The sequence below is a fragment of the Prionailurus viverrinus genome, chromosome D4 (genome assembly GCF_022837055.1).
Source record: "Prionailurus viverrinus isolate Anna chromosome D4, UM_Priviv_1.0, whole genome shotgun sequence".
NCBI lineage: Eukaryota > Metazoa > Chordata > Mammalia > Carnivora > Felidae > Prionailurus > Prionailurus viverrinus.
The window spans coordinates 43,014,307-43,033,298 of NC_062573.1; the positions used below are offsets into that span (position 1 = coordinate 43,014,307).

Sequence of the window (18,992 nt, forward strand, 5' to 3'; positions counted from 1 at the left end):
AGACACTTAACCAACTGAGCCACTCAGGCACCCCAAGATGGGGAAAGATTTTTAAGTGGAGTTTCTTGTAGCACAAACATATGGAATATTTGCAGCTGTCAGCTATACAGACAAGCTCTGTTGACCAGTGGAAATCTACTCTACTGTGGGTGCCATTGGAATCACTGTCCTCACTTTACTTCGGATGAACTTCCTGTGTCCTCTTATGTGGGCAGTTCAGACCCCATGAAGTGTTGAAACATGTTCCTTTTTTAGAATTTTCTTCACTTCACTTTAGTTTTTCTGGAAGGCGTTTGATAGTTTTGCATCCATGAACTTATCATTATGTGCAAATGTGTGGACCGTCACTGCGCAAAATGCCTCCTTTCTACCATAAAAGCTACCCGAGGGCTATGCAGGGAAGAACACAGTTTTTTCCCTTTATTGCAACCCCTTTTTGTGGGCTTATCGACAACCACTTTGAGAAGTTATGGACCCTCTCAGAAGAGAATCACCCGTGTATGCACTTGTGTGAACATTTGGGGTTACATGGAACTCCCGAGGTCCATGTTTTGGGAGTCCAATTTTGCCAAGCTCCTGTCCTTTCAGCTGAAATACTAATGTGCATTTGAAGCATTGTAAGCGCCTTTACACACTTCATTCAGCATTGTACTATGTCAGTAGATTATGGGTTAAATAGGTATTGGGCCAGCTTTAGAAAATGAACCACCACATACAGTATTGTATGGGGAAATATATCTGCATGAAGAAATAGCCTTTGGTAATACAACTCATTTTAAAGTTAGATATTTGTTATACATTTATTAAGGAAGTGGTGTTTTTTTAAAAACCTGTTTTAGGGGCGCCTGGGTGGCACAGTCGGTTGAGCGTCCGACTTCAGCCAGGTCACGATCTCGCGGTCCGTGAGTTCGAGCCCCGCGTCAGGCTCTGGGCTGATGGCTCAGAGCCTGGAGCCTGTTTCCGATTCTGTGTCTCCCTCTCTCTCTGCCCCTCCCCCGTTCATGCTCTGTCTCTCTCTGTCCCAAAAATAAATAAACGTTGAAAAAAAAAATTAAAAAAAACAAAAAAACAAAAACCTGTTTTATTCTTTTTGTAGTTACCAAGAACACAGTGTTGATGCTATTTACCTGTGGCTATGCCCTTAAAAATGGAACTGGTCCATTCTTGGGTATTTACCCAAAGGAAATGAAAACACTAGTTGGAAAAGATATATGCACCTTTATGTTTATTGCAGCATTATTTACAATAGCTAAGGTATAGAAGCAATCTATGTGTCCTTTGATAGATTAACGGATAAAGAAGATGTGGAATATATGTATAATGGGATATTGCTCAGAAATAAAAAATGAATGAAATCTTGCCATTCATGACAGTGTGGATGGACCTAGAGGGTGGATATTCTTTCAATTTTTTTATTATTATTACTTTAGAGAGAGAGACGGAGAGAGAGAGAGAGAGAGAGTGTGTGTGTGTGTATGTGTGTGTGTGTGTAAGCAGGGGAGAGGGAGGGAGGGAGGGAGGGGGAGAGAGAGAGAGAGAGAGAGAGAGAGAGAGAGAGAGAGAGAGAAAATCTTAAGCAGGCTCACACTGAGCCTGATGCAGGGCTTGGTCCAATGACTCTGCGATCGTAACCTGAGCCGAAACCAAGAGCCAGATGCTCAACTGAGCCACCCAGGTGCCCCTAGAGGGTGGATATTCTGTTAAGTAAAATAAGTCAGAGAAAGACAAATACCATGATTTTACTACTATGTGGAAACTAAAAACAAGTCAAACAAACAAAGCCGAATAAAACAAACAAAAAAACCAGAAAACAGACTTGTAAATACAGAGAACAAACTGGTGGTTGCCAGAGGGGTGGAGAGGAGAGGGTTGGTGAACAATGTGAAGGGGATTAAGTGGTACAAACTACTAGTTATAGAAAAAATAAGTCACGAGTATTCAAAGTATAGCATAGGGAATATAGTCAGTAAGATTGTAATAAGTTTGTATGGTGACAGATGGTGGCTACATTTATGGTGAGCATTTCATAATGTGTATAGTTGTCGAATCACTCTGTTGCACACTTGAAACTAATACAATATTGTATGCCAATGGTTCTTCAATCAAAAGAATGAACTGGTTTATTTTAAATCCTGATTCTCATTTTCTTTCTATGATGGTGGCATTTTATGCTTCTGATTATTCCTCTCGGCTCTGTAGTTAGGTGGGTAATTGGAGCCTGTAGATTCTGGAACTCGAATATAGCAGGCTTCTGATAAGAGTTGTAGGAAAAAGTAAATATGACACAAGAACTTTTAAAAACCCCACTTAGTCCCAGAGTACTTAAGGGTTGCTTGCGAGCTGGGGAAGAGGTTACAGGTCAGTGATAATGCAGCAGGGTGCAGGCCTGCGTCCTGAGAGGGTCTCCAGTAGATTTCTGTCTCACTCTTGTCAGCCTTTATCGCAGAATTATCCTCCTTGACTTCTAACTTTCCTTCTTTGTGTTTCTTTTTAAGTGCTGTTTGAAGCCTGCAGATTTTTTCCTATTAAACTTAGAGGGTGTCTTGACACCTCTAAAATAAGTTGAAATGTGAAACATTCAGGCACACCAGTTACTTCACATACATTCTTTAAGGGACTGATGCCAGTAAATTTTGTGGTAAAATTAAAATTTAAAAAATTGTTGAAGTAATGGTAATCCCATAGATTTGATTTTAAAAAATCCATTGAATAGGGGAATATTAGTCTTCTATAGAAATGTGAGAATCTATAGACTAATAAACATTTTTTGGCTTACCTAGATTTTTGGCTACCTTGTATTGTTTTTACCTGATGTGTAAACATTTATCATTGTGTTAGTTTATTAATACAGCCGATAATGGCGTTACTAACTTATGAGCCATTTTGATTTTATTAGAAGTATATTTTTTAAGGGGCATCTGGGTGCTCACTCGGTTAAGCCTCTGACTTCAGCTCAGGTCATGATCTCAAGGTTCGTGGGTTCGAGCCCCACGTCGGGCTCTGTGCTAACAGTTCAGAGCCTGGAGCTGCTTCGGATTCTGCGTCTCCTTCTCTCTGCTCCTACCCTGCTTGCGCTCTGTCTCTGTCTCTCAAAAATGAATAAATGTGAAAAAAAAAGTTTTTAAATAATAATTAAGAAACCTTTTTTTTTTTTTGAGCTTTACTGGAACAATTGACATACATATAACATTGTATACGTTTAAGGTATACATTGTATTGATTTGATACACTTGTATATTGCAGAATGACTCCCACCATACATCTCCATCACATCACATAATTACCATTTCTTTTTTTGGTGAGAACATTTAAGATCTGCTTTCTTAGCAACTTTGAAATAGTAATTCAGTAGCATTACTTATAATTGCCCTGCTTTCTGCTAGATCCCCAGAACTTACTCATCTCATAGCTGGACATTTGTACTGTTTGACCAACATCCCCACCCTTTCCCCCACCCTGCAGCCCCTGGTAGCTACCAATCTAGTCTCTGTTTTTAGGAGCTCAGCTTTTTTAGATTCCACGTATAAGTGATATCGTGTAGTATTTGTCTTTCTCTGACTTTCACTTAGCTTAATGCTTTCGTTTCCACCACGTTGTCACAAAGGGCAAGATGTCCTTCTTTCTCGCGGCTGAATAATATTCTGTTATTTTATCCATTCACTTATTTCCAGATCTTGGCTGTTGTAAATAATGCTGCAATGGACACAGAAGTACAGATGTCTTTTCAGTATCCTGTTTCCATTTCCTTTGTACACACACACACACACACACACACACACACACACACACACACAATTGGGATTGCCGGATCCTGTGGTAGTTCTAGTTTTAAGTTTTTGAGGAACCTCTGTATTGTTTTTCTATAGCGGCTGCATCAGTGTCCAGTCCCACCAACAGTGCATTCGGGATTCCATGTTCTCCCTATCCTTGCCAATACTTGCCATCTCCTTTCTCTTGGATGATAGCCATCCTGCCAGGTGTGAGGTGATGTCTCGTTGTGATTTTGATTTGCATTTCCCTGATGATGAGTGATGTGGAGCACCTTTTTATGTACCTGCTGGCCACTGTGTGTCTTCTCAGGCAGCACTTTAAACCGGATTGTTTGTAGTTGCTGCTAGATTAAGGTGTATGAATTCTTTATATATTTTGGGTATTAAGCCCTTATATGATTTGCAGACATTTTCCTCATAGGTTACCTTTTCATTTTGTTGCTCATTTCCTTTGCTGTGCAGAAGCTTGTCAATTTGATATGGTGCCACTTGTTTATTTATGCTTTTGTTGCCTTTGTTTTGATGTCTGTTAGAAATCTTGGTCATGACTGTGTCTCTTTAGATAAACTTTTTTTTTTTTTTTTTTGCCTGGGTTTTAAGGTCAGGAGGGGGTGCTGACCCCATTACATGGGGTCGCCTGGATGGCTCAGTCGGTTGAGTGTCTGACTCTTGATTTCTGCTCAGGTCATTATCCCAGGGTCATGGGATTGAGCCCCACACTGGGCTCTGTGTGTTGAGTATGGACCCTGCTTGGGATTCTCTCTCTCTCTCTCTCTCTCTCTCTCTCTCTCTCTCTCTCTCTCGATCTCTCTCTGTTTCTCTTCCTCCCTCCCCCTTTGCCCCTGCCCTGCTCATGTGCTCTCTCTCTCTTAAATTAAAAAAAAGAAGGGGCGCCTGGGTGGCTCAGTCGGTTGAGCGTCTGACTTCGGCTCAGGTCATGATCTCACAGTTTGTCAGTTCGAGCCCCGCGTCGGGCTCTGCGCTGACAGCTTGGAGCCTGGATCCTGCTTCAGATTCTGTCTCTCTCTCTGTCTCTCTCTCTCTCTCTCTGCCCCTCCCCCACTCATGCTCTGTCTCTCTCTCTGTCAAAAATAAATAAACATTAAAACATTTTTAAAAAAAGAAAAAAATTTACTTGTATGACATAGATGTATATGTTCTATCTTTAAAGGAAAAACTTAATCCTGTATTCCTGTGTACTGTGTGAAATCATTACAGCTTAAGGCATGAGTGGAATAAGCTTACTGTTTTGGCTATGGTTCTTTCTCCTTTTTCTTTTAAACCAAAAGTACACAGCACCATTAAAAGTTGAACTTGGCTTTTCAAGAGATCAGAAAGGTTATTTTTAGAGGCAGTAGCATCTTGGAAAAATGCTTCTAACTTTTAGAAGCAAACGATTCCAAAAATTTGGCTTTTTCTAGAAGAATCTTAAAAAATTGCAGATTTTTTTCTACTTCAAAAAGTATAAATCAGTAACTACAGGACAACCTTTTTTTTTTTTTTGGTACTATTACAACTTGTTTCTAACTAGTTTGCAAAAAAAAAAAAAAAAAAAAAAGTACCCTGTGTTCTTCTGTTGAGTAAGTCCCTAATATTAAGGATATTCTTACTTAAAAAAAAAAAAGAAACACTTCTGTGGGAAGGACATATTTGTAATTAAGCATTATGTTGTGAAAATACAGGAATACAGAGCTGTTTCAGCTACAAGACACTAAAGGTAGTTTCCTCTAAAAAGAGCTTGCTAGGGAAATTGTAGATTTTGTTTAGGGCCTAGCCCCTGTCAGGCTTTAAGTAAGAGGAAGAAGGTAGGGGCCAGGAGAGCTTCTGAGAGGAGATTGCCTTTATTTTGAGATCTTATGTTATATTTTGGTTGGTGGGAGAGGTAGAGGACAGTGAGCAATAAACTTTGGAAGGTAAGACTTGATATAATAATCCATTTGTCCTTGAATTTTGAAGCAAGAAGACCAAATGTGCCCTGTAGAGAAGCATATCTGAATTCCAGTGAGATGTTTCTGCTGGGTTTTTTTTTTTGTTTTTTTTTGTTTTTTTTTTTTTAATAAATGAACAGATGAATCCTTCTTTAGTGATTTTCAAAATGCTCATTAGGATGTCAGGATTTTTTTTTTTAAATTTATGATCATAGTAGATTATTTGTTTCTTTATTGATCTCTTTCTTAGTAGCTAGAGTTCAGTCCTACCGTGCTGAAGGGTTTAATATCCATTACTTTTGACTGAAAGTGGATGAGGTTTTCTTCTGGGTGTGGGCTAAGTAATGATAGTGTATTGTCATATAAGCTCAAAGTCCCTGTTCCACTAACTCACTTCTGAGGCTTTCATGTTGGGAGGGAGTGTGATACAGTTGGAAAAGCTTTGAAATGAGGCAGATTTAAGTAGAGACCTCATTTTTGTCGTCTTCTAGCTGAAGAAAGTTATTACATCTCTCCGAATCTCAGTTTATCCATAAGAGACTCTTACATATGGAGAACAAACAGAGGGTTGCTGGAGGGGTTGTGGGAGGGGGAATGGGCTAAATGGGTAAGGGGCATTAAGGAATCTACTCCTGAAATCACTGTTGCACTATATGCTAACTAACGTGGATGTAAATTGAAAAAATAAAAAAAATCCACAGAAAATCATGGTAAACTCGAATGATATGTTGTGTTATACTGACAGATATCTATGATTCCTTTAATCTAGATCTTAAAGGTATGTCCTAAACCTCACAATGTATAATTATTTTTCTATGGTAAAAAAAATTCTTTTTCAGTTTATCATCTGTGAAATGGGTGAGACTGTATTTTCCTTACTGGGAATGTCCAACCATGGTGTGTGGCACATAGTAGATATTCAGCCCCTTGTTTTTTTTGTTTGTTTCTTGTTTTTTTGTTTTTTTCCTTTGTTGGTTTAGAAAATCAACAGATCTTGGGGCGCCTGGGTGGCTCAGTTGGTTAAGTGTCCAACTCTTGGTTTTGGCTCAGGTCATGATCTTGTAGCTCACGAGTTTGAGCCCCACATAGGGCTCTGAGCTGAAGTGTGGAGCCTGCTTAGGATTCTCTTTCTCTCTCTCTCTCTCTCTCTCTCTCTCTCTCTCTCCTCTCTCTCTCTCTCAAATTAGTCTCCCTCTCTCTCTTTCTCTCTCTTCCCTCCTCCCCCTCTCCCAAAATAAATTAACTTAAAGAAAGTCGACAGATCTTTAACCATGTGTATTTCGAGCACTTAAGGGTACAGTGGAAAAGGTTTGTTATAAAGTGTAAGCTGCTCTTATAGGCATCTTGACTACCGGTTAGTGTGTCTGGCACATTGATGGGCCGGTGTTGGATTTAAAGAATTTTAGCCCACAGGATCTTTCTTCAAGGAGTTGAAATCTGGTAGTTTGTATTTTGCTTGTATCAAATGAAACAAAGATCTGTTTAGAATATCATTTTTTAACATTTTTTAATTTTTTAGAGACAGAGAGAGACAGAGCATGAGCAGGGGAGGGGCAGAGAGAGAGGGAGACACAGAATCCAAAGCAGGCTCCAGGCTCCAAGGCATCAGCACAGAACCCGACGCGGGGCTCGAACTCATGAACCGCGAGATCATGACCTGAGCCAAAGTCAAGGACGCTTAACCGACTGAGCCACCCAGGTGTCCCTAGAATATCATTTTTTAAGATGCAAGTTTTCATTAGAAAAATGATCAACTCTTATCATTGTTCTGAATTCTGTATTTCCAGCAGATTAAATAAAGGTTTCTCAAGCCCTCACAAGGGCTCCTATGTAGTATGTTCAGCAAGGTAGTTGCATCCCTATGCCGCTGTAAAGAAAGCACAAAAGGCACAGGCATCTTTGGAGAATTGAGTTTTTGTTACAGCTGCTCCCCCCGCCCCCACCTCTTTTTTTTTTGGCCTGGAAAGCAAATGGTCTGCTTTGATTCTGTTGTTCTTCATGGAATGGTGGTAGGATATTGGTAGGCTTTTTTGCTTGCTTGCTTTCCTCAATTAAACAGGCCAAAGTCTAAACATGTTGTTCAGTCTATTTCTGAATCACTGGCAAGCAGTTAATTTTGAGGACTGAAAATTAAAACTAACCACAGCAGTTGTTAGAACTCGGGTTTCTATAGGCAGAAATCCAATTCTGTTCAGACACCACCTGTTTCAATAGGACATTTCAGACGCCCAGTTGGCAGGGTTTGCTGGAGAAGACATGGGGAACATGCTTGCAGTCTGTGTTAAGTCTGCAGCATAACGCAGTCCCGCTTCCCCGAGTGACAGTTACATTTATACATGGTATGTTTTTGCAAGGAATAAATTGGAATCTTTTTGAAATACTGCTTATTGTGAAGTGGAATTCAAGTCCACAGTAGACCCCCACCAAGGGATTTTGGTTATTAAAGGACCAAAGGGGGCTCATGGTAAGAAGCTCTCTCCTAATGCAGCTGCGGAAGCCATCTGAACGTAGCATTTTGTCGCAGGGTTCTGGAATGAATCTTGTCTAGGGCCGTTTAGTATTTGCTTTTGTAGGGGAATCGAGAACACTTCTAATTTCTAAACTGTACAAATCACATCCAACCCCCCCGCCATTTTACTTTTTTTTTTTTTTTTGAAAAGGTAAATGCACACATGATACAAAATGACATTACAGTGAGCCTTCCTTCAGGCCACCAACGAAGCTGTAATGAATAACCTTTTACATAGTTCTTTGTGCACATGGATGAGTTTATCCGTAGGATAAATTCCTCGGAGTAAAATCACGGCTCCAAGGCAAAGTGGAATTTAAATTTTGATGGACACTTACAAATTGCCTGTCAAAGAGGTTATATCACTCTGTGCTTGCATCAACAATGTGTGAGAGTACCTGTTTCTCCACACCGTTCATTTATTAACCACCCCCCATCTGTTGAGTGAAAGATGATACCTAATTTTTAATTCAGGTTTCTCTTATGAGTGATGATGAGCATCTTTTCATATGTTTTAAAGCTATTTTCATTTCCTTTCAAAGACCACATTTTAATGTATTTTAAATTGGAAATTTTCCGTTTCAGTTTCAAGTTAAATTTATGGGTATTCTTCCCACATACTTACATTTGGAAAGGTTACAACAAGATATGGAAGCCTCTTTAACCGAGGTCTGTGTTTTCAGGCTTTCTTCAACGTGTAACAAATTATGTTCTTAGGAACTGATTTGTCAAGACTTGGGCTTCTAAAAATGTAAGTGGCTTTTGTGGCAAACTCATCCCAGTGCCCAGAGGATGGATAGCTGGCTGCTTATTTTTAAAATGACTCAAAGAAAATAATACATGGAAGATTATTTTAGTGGCTGTTACTAGACGGCTTTATTGGATTTTTAGGTATTTGTTTTGGGACAAGTATGGCTTTTTGTTATTTTCTGGTATATATCACCCTGTAATTACCTGCCTCAAAAGATAAAAGGTTGCTGCTGTTTTTCACCGGCCCTGATCAAAGGTGATTTATTTAAATAAATGTAGGATCAAGCAGGCTGACTCATTTATTTGGCTGTTTGTCAGAGTTGAGGTTAATTTTCTGTCATATTTGCCATTTTTTTCTTTTTTGTATCCCCCCTCTCCCAGAGCCCGGAAGATTAAATCCTGAAAGTAGAGCATACATATAAATGATAAATAGAGAGGGGCCTGGGTGACTCAGTTGGTTAAGTGTCCAACTTCAGCTCAAGTCATGATCTTGCGGTTTGTGAGTTCGAGTCCTGTGTCAGGCTCTGTGCTGACAGCTCAGAGCCTGGAGCCTGCTTCGGATTCTGTGTCTCCCTCTCTCCCTGCCCCTCCCCACCTCGTGCTCGCGCGCTCTCTCTCTCTCTCTTAAAAATAAACATTAATTTAAAAATCATAAATAGAATGTCAAATTTGTGAGGCTTAGTTCCAAATGTAACATTCATCTCATAAATTTTTAGGGAAAGTGTGGTCATAGTAGAAAGTTACGTCACTCAGCATATTAGTGGGCTTATGCTTTAATTTCACCCAAAGTTACATAAGTTGATTGCAGGACAGTTAGGAACTTGTGAAAATGTGCACTGGAAGTAGTCGTGGTCTAGAACAATCCCCTGGCCTTCATTTGTTGCTTCTTTGCTAATTACCTATTTTACCTTCTCAGTAAGGAAAGAAAAAAAATAGGGGCACACTTTTCACAACGTCCACAGCTCACATGTGCTTACTGCGTAAGTTGAGCAAAGGCTAAATGAGAGAGAAATGAAACAGGTAGATACTCCTGAATTTGCACTAGGAAAAAATTCTGTTGCATTTCAATTCTCGGTGTTGGAAGGTTGTGCGACGTTTCTTTCGGCAAACCTCCCAGGAGCGGCGGTTTCGCTGACTATATATATGTGGCAGCCTTCATTTAGTCCTGAAAGGAAATACTGTGATATTTGACAGGAAAACAACACGTAAGCCTGCCCCTGGTTCCCACCCCCAGTGCACAAAAAGCCAAGAAAATAAGAAATGAATAGAAAAGGGGAAAAAATGGAAGCATGTGAATCTTGGAGATTTTCAAATTAAACAATGAACAATTCTCTCTTTTTAAATACATACATATTAAAAGCCATTGGTTCGGGTTTTCCCTCTCTTCTTGGCTCAGGTAGTTCATTCCGTACTTGTTTTAAAGCCGCGTACGAGGTTTATCTAGTATATCTGAGTGTGTTCCCTTACTTCCAGCATCCTACTAAAGGAATTGCTTATGAGAGCAGGTGTCTGCCTTAATTGTCCTCGCTGGATATTGTTTTTGCCTCATACTGTATAACATTAAGTAAAAATAATTTTTGCAGTGGGGGGTAGAGAAGAGAAGCTGTAATTAACATTTTATTTTCTGAATTTATGTTGTCCCCAAAGTTATACAAAAAACCTGACAGTGATGGGATCTGACCATAGCAGTTTAAAAAAGAAATGTATGAGACTCTTGAAATAGATATTCGGCTTTCATTTTTGAGGAATAAGGATAAATGGTAGGTGGTTTGATATAATAACCTTTATTCCCACAAGGGGCACAGGCACGGTGTGATAGAAAGAATGTTCGATTTGAAATCTGAAGGCACAAATTCAGTTCTCAGATCTGCTGCTAATTTACCTTGGGCTTTACTAAAATAAGCATGATACGCCCCTTCCTCCCACTTGACATGATTAAGTAAAATGTGGAGCATACTTAACCAGTCAGCAAATAATTATTTATAGAACGACCTCTTTTTTTCCTATAGGTCTTTATGATGCTTTGGTTTAAATCACAGTTTTTGTTACCTCGAAAGGTGAAAATAAAAGATTTTTATTCCAAGACGTTGACATAATAATGGTGTTCTACTAGAAAGAACATGTTTTAGCCCCAAGAAGGAATCTGGCTTTTTACCTATTTTTAACATAAGTGGATGCTAACTTTAGAAAATGTAGACTTTCTAGAAAAGCAAAAGGAAAAAACGAAATCATTATAGTCCCTCCAGTAACTGGAACCACTGTCAGTATTTTACTTTGTAGTTCTCATGTAGATGAGCTATCTCACAGGATGTTTATATTTGCATTTAATGTATTACACGTGAATTTCATGTGTTAAACTAGGTGACTTTATTTTTGTTCAAAAACATCTCCTCACACCTGAGACAATTGATGGAAAGATTTTGGTTGTTTGTGAAGACGTTACGAGTAACGTGTTCTATGTTTGTTGGCCTGTGGTAATGTGAAATGGTTAAGTATAAAAAAGGCTTCAGGGGCACCTGAGTGGCTCAGTGGGTTAATCATCCGCCTTTGGCTCAGGTCGTGATCTCGCAGTTCGTGAGTTCAAGCTCCATGTTGTGCTCTGTGCTGACGGCTCAGAGCCTGGAGCCTGCTTCGGAGTCTGTGTCTCCCTTCTTTCTGCCCCTCCCCTGCTCATGTGCATGCTCGCTCTCGCTCTCTCTCTCTCTCTCTCTCTCTCTCTCAAAAATAAATAAACATTAAAAAAAAATTTTTTTAAGCCTTCATTAATGGAAAGATTGAGTAATAGATAGATGCCCTAGCCACAAAACAAACTCGTTCTTTCAACTATTGTCAGAGTAAAACTGGAATATAGTAAAAATCTAGTTAACGTCACAAATTTCAGTCTTAAACTCCTGGTGGTTCAAGAGATGGATTTGAGTGGTTTACCTAGACAAGTGTGCCCATATAGCATCACTATCATAGTGTCTTGGGGCATGTTAGAAATAAATGCCCCCACTTCTCCCCGCCGCAGGAAGCCTTCGCACAAGGGACGCGGCATAGCTAGGGTAGCATAGTGGGGTTTCAGCGTGTCCTCACGCCATTGGCCAAGCATCTTTGTGCAGGCGGTGATCTGGACCACTACTTACGGTAATGGCACTCACTATTTATAGGTCCGGAGAGAGAGGTGATTTTTATGTTAAAACAAAACTATCTTGTCTGAGATAATCTGGGCAGGGATGCCTGGGGGAATAATAAAGAAAACTTTCTTGAAATTTTATTATCAGAATATTCCGATTTTGAATAGCCGTGTCCTTTCCGGTGTTTAGCCTGGACTCTTGTTCTGCCGCTCTGCTTTGTGTTTTTAGCTTATGACACTGTTATGCAATGTCCATAGATCTCTATAAAGGTCTGGTTTAAGCACAGGAAGCAAGAGGACTTTTGATAAGACCATTGTGCTAAACCGGGGGTTTCAAATGTCAGGGACTATGAGACCAGGACAACCCTTTGAAAGAACATACCTACAAAAACTGGAAGACTAAGCTGAATAATTTAATGTAGGCCTTGCTATTTCACACAATGGGTAGTGATAAATTATCTTTCTTCAAGTTAACAAATAAAGGGAGATGTTCCTTTCAGGTAATTTTGACCTTTGAATGCTTTTGGTAAAGAGCATCAGTGAACTCCAGGTCAGGGATCATCTGGATCTTAATAACAGTCACCTTTCATAAGCATGCCTTCCACTATATTCCAGTTTTAACATGTACTTTATCGGCTTTCACTCTTTACGTGGGCCCCGGGGCTAAGGATGGAACTTATTCTTGTGGAATCTTCCCCCTCTATCCCCTCTGTATTTTTTCTTTTTGGACTTCTGTTCCTACTCTTGATAAAGACGGGATTTGTTTCTTTTGTCCATCATGCCCCTCTCCCAGGGTCAGGTTTCTTGAGCTTCTCTCCCTTTCTATCCACACTGTATCCCCTGGGATCATCTTATCTGAATCCTGCTCTTTTTTATTCTTCTCCGGAAGGGATTTTTGTGGTTTATATACATACTCCCAATTTTGGCTTCAGTTCTCTTTTTCTTTTTAATTAAAAAAGCATGTTATAGTTAAATCTTTTCTGATTTACTCTTCTTACGTGGAAACGCATTGAGGGAAATGATGTATGTGCCTCCACACTGCAGAGCAACCCAGGGTGTGAATGTCTCTCGGGCACAAAGAGAAAGGTTGTACTTGGTTAATCAGCCTTGAAGGTAATAATAAAAGCTCGATGAATTATTGAGGTGTGTAGTCGCTTTCTGGAAAATCATTGCTTGATTTTTTTTGTACACCGATTCTGATCTCTTTTGGCAGAGAGAACATAGCCCAACAGTTAAGAGGGCAGGCTTGGTTATGAAACGGACCTTTTTTCAGAGACGGGCATTGGCACTTAGTAGCTATGTGACTTTGGACAAATTAGTAATCTCCATTGGCTTCTCGCCTCATTGGCCAAATGAGGAAAACATATATGTGTGTTTTGTAGCTGAAGGTATTCTTTGATGTAATAGGTCAAGCTTCCCATTTTGCAGATGGGTAAACTAAGGCATCAAAAACTGAAATGATGGATCAAGCAAGGGATAGTGGAGTCAGGGGTTTGTTCACTGTTCTTTCATATTCTTTCTATGACAATACAGAGTAATGTCACTTTTCTTTTGGAAATGCAATGAAAAGAGATAAGGAGTTAGAATAAAGCAGATCCCCAGGGCCACTTCTAGTTGCCGTAGGGCCACTGCAGCAGTCCTGTGACAGTCTTCTTCCTGAAGACAGGCTGGGTAAATTGCCAGAGCGAAGCAGCTCGCAAGCGGCTCACGCCAACTTTATTCTTTTGTGTCTTGCTTCATAGACTAAAGTTCTCTGTATTTCCCTTCCCTAAAAATCCAATTTGCATGGAGAACATGATAATTAGGAATCTGCTCCCCCACCACCCAAACTTTCTTAAGCCAGTATTAACCTATCTGTGGGGACTAGTTATGTTTTCATTTTCCATAAATTAGAGGCAAACATAACTTTTTGGAATCAGTTTTTTTCTTTTTTCTTTTTTTTTAGCTGAAGAGCTGAATAATATGCATGACTTTAGAAGTGGTTTTCCTTGGCATTAACCAGCATATGAAAGGCTGTAATAAAGTCAACAAATAACTTTGTAATCTACCAGGTTTTTGAAAGTGGAGATGCAAATAAGTTATGGGGTAGTGGTGACTTTTTTTTTTTTTTAATGTTTATTTTTGAGAGGGAGAGAGAGAGAGACAGAGCAGGGGAGGGGCAGAGAGAGAGAGAGAGAGACAGAGACAGAGACAGAGACAGAGACAGAATCCGAAGCAGGCTTCAGGTTCTGAGCTGTCAGCACAGAGCCTGACACGGGGCTCAAACCCATGAGCAGCAGGATCATGACCTGAGCCTAAGTCAGACGCTTAACTGACTGAGCCACCCAGGCACCCTTGGGTAGTGGTGATTCTTGGAGTATTTAGGGACTCAAAGGTTTCCTCTTCAAGACTGGAAAGTTGGAGGGTAACATACTTGAATAGAATTAGCTTATTATGGCTGGCTTGCTGCCTCTTCTTTGGGAAAGCTGTTTTGACTTTTTGAGATTCTCTCTCTCTGTCTCTCTCTCACACACATACATACTCCAGAATCAGGACACGTGACCTAAAAATTGTTCTGAGTATGTGAATTGAGGACAGGTAAGACAAGTGTAGGAATCGAAGATGGTTTCCAAATCCTGGAAGACTTTTGGCTGCAGGTTTTTATCCTTTTGCTTCTTGCTTTATAGATTGAAATTCTGGGAACAAAATTGATTTTTCTTGGTTCTGAAAATCAAATTTGGGAGGACTTTCCCAAGTCTTGCCGATTCTCTTTTGCCTTTACCCTGTGTCCCTCTTGCTTCCTGCTTAGGTAGTTCTAAGTGTTTGATAAAGCAAAAGTAAAAATTCCCTTCCAGGAAGCTAGTTTAAATATTTTTCCTTGTTTAGCTTAGTGCTTGCCTTATCCAGAGAGGAAGTGTAAGTAATTTTCAAATATTTGAGTACCTACCACGGGCCAATTTTAAGGCTAATGCTGGGTATGCAATGAATGAACACTGGATTTTTTTTCCCCCTTACTACCAGACTCTAACCCTTGTCTAACGGGATAAGACATTCTCGTTATCTTAGAGGGATAGCCCAGCTCAGTTTCTGAAGAAAAGGAAGGGAGAGGAGGAAAGAAGGAAAGGATGTGAGGGAGGGAGAAAGGAAAAGAGAAGAGAAGGAAGAAGAATTTCTAGCCACCAATCTACACTGCGTTGTGTGCTTTTAGGAGAAAAAGATGTAGTACTTTAAGGCATCCGCTTCTTTTAGTGGGGTGCCAGAGACTTTATTGTTGGACCCTGTCCCAAAAGGGCTTCTGAAGACCAGGGACGGCAAAAACTAAATGTTTTCTCCTTTGGAAAGCTGGTCTCTTGTGTAGATCTTTAGATGGTCCAGTGTGAATGTGTATAAAATTGTCTTGTTTCTACAACAAATCCTACCAAGCGGAGCAGATTTTCCCAGATAAGCCATAGATAGGTTGTTGCCAAATACATCTTTGAATATTTATTACACGGTTATAGTCTTTTTCTTCAACAGAAGCGAGTGGTTTTAGTTGAGAGGATACGTGAGGACTTCAGACCATACGTGTTTTTCGTTTTCTTTGCTTTTGTGTGTGGTATTGAAAGGCAACCTCATTTGGAATTTTTGAAAGCAAACCATGTCTTTCCTTAGGAAAGCCTTGATTTAGCTGACACATCTAATATGTGTAAGAAAGCCTTGATTCCTTTTGGGATGGTATCTAGATTCTTCTTAAAAGAATATGGGGCATTTTAGGCCTTCTTGGAGAGAAAGCCAAGTGTAGTGAAATGAACAGACTGAGGATGCTTCTTGGGCACCCTCTGATTTTGATGCCCTTCCCAGGGTCTGTTAGTCCCCTGTGCATAGATTGAGGCATAGACCGTTCCAAATACTATTATTTATTTAGTTTGTAATTTTTTGTTTTAAAACTACATCAAACTTCTAGAAAAGTTGCAAATATAGTACAAAGAGCTTTTCTTTCCTGAGCCAGCTTAGAGTAAGTTGCCAACACGATGCTCCAAATATCCTTAAATACTTTAGTGTTTATTTCCTGCAAACAAGGACATTCTCTTATATAACTGTCATACAACTATTAAAATCAGGAATTGGCATCGATACAGTACCAGCCTCTACTCCTTAGATCCCATTCAGGTTTTGCAGATTGTCTCGCTAATGTCCTTTATTTTTACAGCAGAAAGATCCAGTCTAGAATCAACGTATCGTTTGGTTGTTATGTCTCTTTCGTCTCCTTCAACTGAGAATAGTTCCTTGACTTTCATGAACTTGAAATTTTTGAAGATTGAAGGCCAATTATTTACTAGATAGCCCTTGATTTAGGTTTGTATGCTGTTTCCTCATGACCAGATTCAGGTTATGTACTTCCGGCAGGAATATTACGTAAGTGTTGCCAGACTCTCCTCACTGCCCCTGACCCCGTGATCATGATTTTCATCGTACCATACCATTACTACTGTGGTGTTACTCCAATCACATGATTTAATGGTGTCTGCCACTGTAAATTTCTTGTTTCCTCTTTGTAATTAATGAGTATTTATTGGCAAGTATTTTGAGAAAATGTAAATATCTCCTTCCTCCTCAAGCTTAAGTTTATTTTTGTATTTATTATGTCATCATGGACTCATGGATATGTATTTTTTCATTATAATCCATTACTATCATTATTTATTTTCATGCTTAAATTATCTTGATTTGGCCAGTGGGAGCCCCTTCAATCTAGTCTCTGTGTCTTTTTGACATGCCTTGATTAGAGTTTGTACACTTCCTGACTTTTTGCTACAAGAAGATGTTCCAGGCTCATTTTGTATTTTCCTTGTCTCAGTGGTAGATTCGGCCAGTTTTTCAAGGAGCATCTCCTTTTTAGTGGCTCTAGCCCCTGCATGGTTGCTTTTCATGTCATTACTGCCCTCTACTCCCCTACTGTTGCCTACCTAGCTTGGCCCCACCTAATAGCTTTTGGATTAAATTGTTCAGGAAGAACAAGGGCACATCTTGTTTTGATTTAATCATTTATGTTAGCTCTGTGTGGATTGGTGGGGGTGAAAGGGAATCTACAACATATTTGATCTGTCATCCCTGAGGCCTTGGCGTATAATATAGTAAATGCTCAGGGTATAAATTCATTCAAAGACAAATGCCTTATTATATATTTATTAGGAATCAGTCATTGCAGGCACTGGGTGGATACAACAGTGAGCCAAGTTTAAAAAACAAGAGGGGTGCCTGAGTGGGTCAGTTGGTTGAGCGTCTGACTTAGGCTCAGGTCATGATCTGGCAGGTTCTTGAGTTTGAACCCCACGTTGGGCTCTGTGCAGACAGCTCGGAGCCTGGAGCCTGCTTCAGATTCTGTGTGTCTCTCTCTGCCCCACCCCACTTCCACTCTGTCTCTGTCTCTCTCAAAAAAAAAAAAAAAAAAAAAGAGAGAGAAAACATACATTTGTGGAAGCCCTCTGAACAGAAATAGTTCTTTGTGAAGGATGAGAATAATTTTCTAAGGCAACCATTTCCCCAAGTGTTTTTGTTTACATTAATATGTATTCAATAAAAAAAAGGTTTTGACTTTGCACTTTTAAACCGTAGTTCTTATTAAAGTGCATAGACTAAATGTGTCACAGATTTTTTTTTTTTTTTTTTTAGCCTTGGTAATTTCTTTTCTTATATTACCATAGTTCCTCTTTTCCCCATGAAGAATGCTACTGCCTTGCATATGGATAACTGCTTTTAAGGGCAAAATGGAAATTCTAGTAATACACAAATGTCAATTCATTAACTCCATGCTATAGTTTGTTACTTTCTATACCTTTGACCAGAGATACTTTCAGAGAAAAAAGTGATTTTTCTCATTATACGTTTGGCCATAAGTAATAGAATGTAGAAATAATAAGAATAGATCATAAGCTCCTTTCCGTTAACAGAGTTAATCATCTATGTTATTTCATTGAACTCCTGAGGGTAGAACTGTAATACAGAGCATATAATCAGACTCTCTCTTTTTGTATTGTAAAATTACTCAAGCATTTATTCACTCAACATGTATTCGACTACCTATTCTTTGCCAGGAATCTACCTACCTACCTTTGCCAAGTACCTACCTCACAGGACTCTTAAAGGATTAAATGAGACAACTTGTATGGTTTGTTCATAACACCTAATAAATATCTGTTGGTTTGGAATGTGAAATTCCCTTCCTAGACCGTAAGATTGTGGCATCAGGAATTTTAACTTTTTCTTAACATAAAAATGTAATCAGGTTGTAATTGATACATATGAGGATTGAATGTATTTTATATGTAAATTCTAAAACAAACACCATCGACTTACCATTCAGTTTAAGAATGAGGATTAGAACATACTAGTGCCATTCAGACTACCTGTATATACCTTCCCAGTCCATCTTTTGCCCTCCCTCAGATGCAACTACTCTCCTGAATTTCCCTGAACTTTTAAATGCGGTTTTACCAAATGTGGCCTCTCTTCTCTTTGTTCAGCTTTGCTTCTTTTTGGTCTTTATGAAAATGGTGTAATACTGTATGTAATTTTCTGCGACTTGCTTTGTTTACTCCGTACTGTATAAGATTTGTTGTTGCAGGTTATTGATTTCACTGCTGTATAATTGTCCACAGAGCATGATTTGTATATCCATCCTCTTGTTATCTAGATATCTAGACTCACCACCCCTTTTTATTTTGTTTTATTTTGTTTGTGTGTGTGTGTGTGTGTGTATGTGTGTGTGTGTGTATTTTTTGTTTTGTCTTCTGTGAAAATACAGTTAGGAACCTTCTTGGGCATATCTCCAGTACACAAGTGCGAGAGTTTCAGGACAGTGGATTTCAAACTTTTATGGCTGCGATGCACAGTAAGAAATCTGTTCTCAAAAAAAAAAAAAAAGTTCTCCATAATGAAAGGACCCACATATGTAAATATAC

At 39.3% G+C, this 18,992-nt stretch overlaps 1 protein-coding gene across 2 annotated transcripts in view; it reads left to right on the plus strand.

Annotated features, from left to right (window-relative positions):
* The window catches only part of MLLT3 (MLLT3 super elongation complex subunit), a 290,119-nt gene that overhangs the window by 170,849 nt on the left and 100,278 nt on the right, over nucleotides 1-18,992 (plus strand). The window lies entirely within an intron of this gene.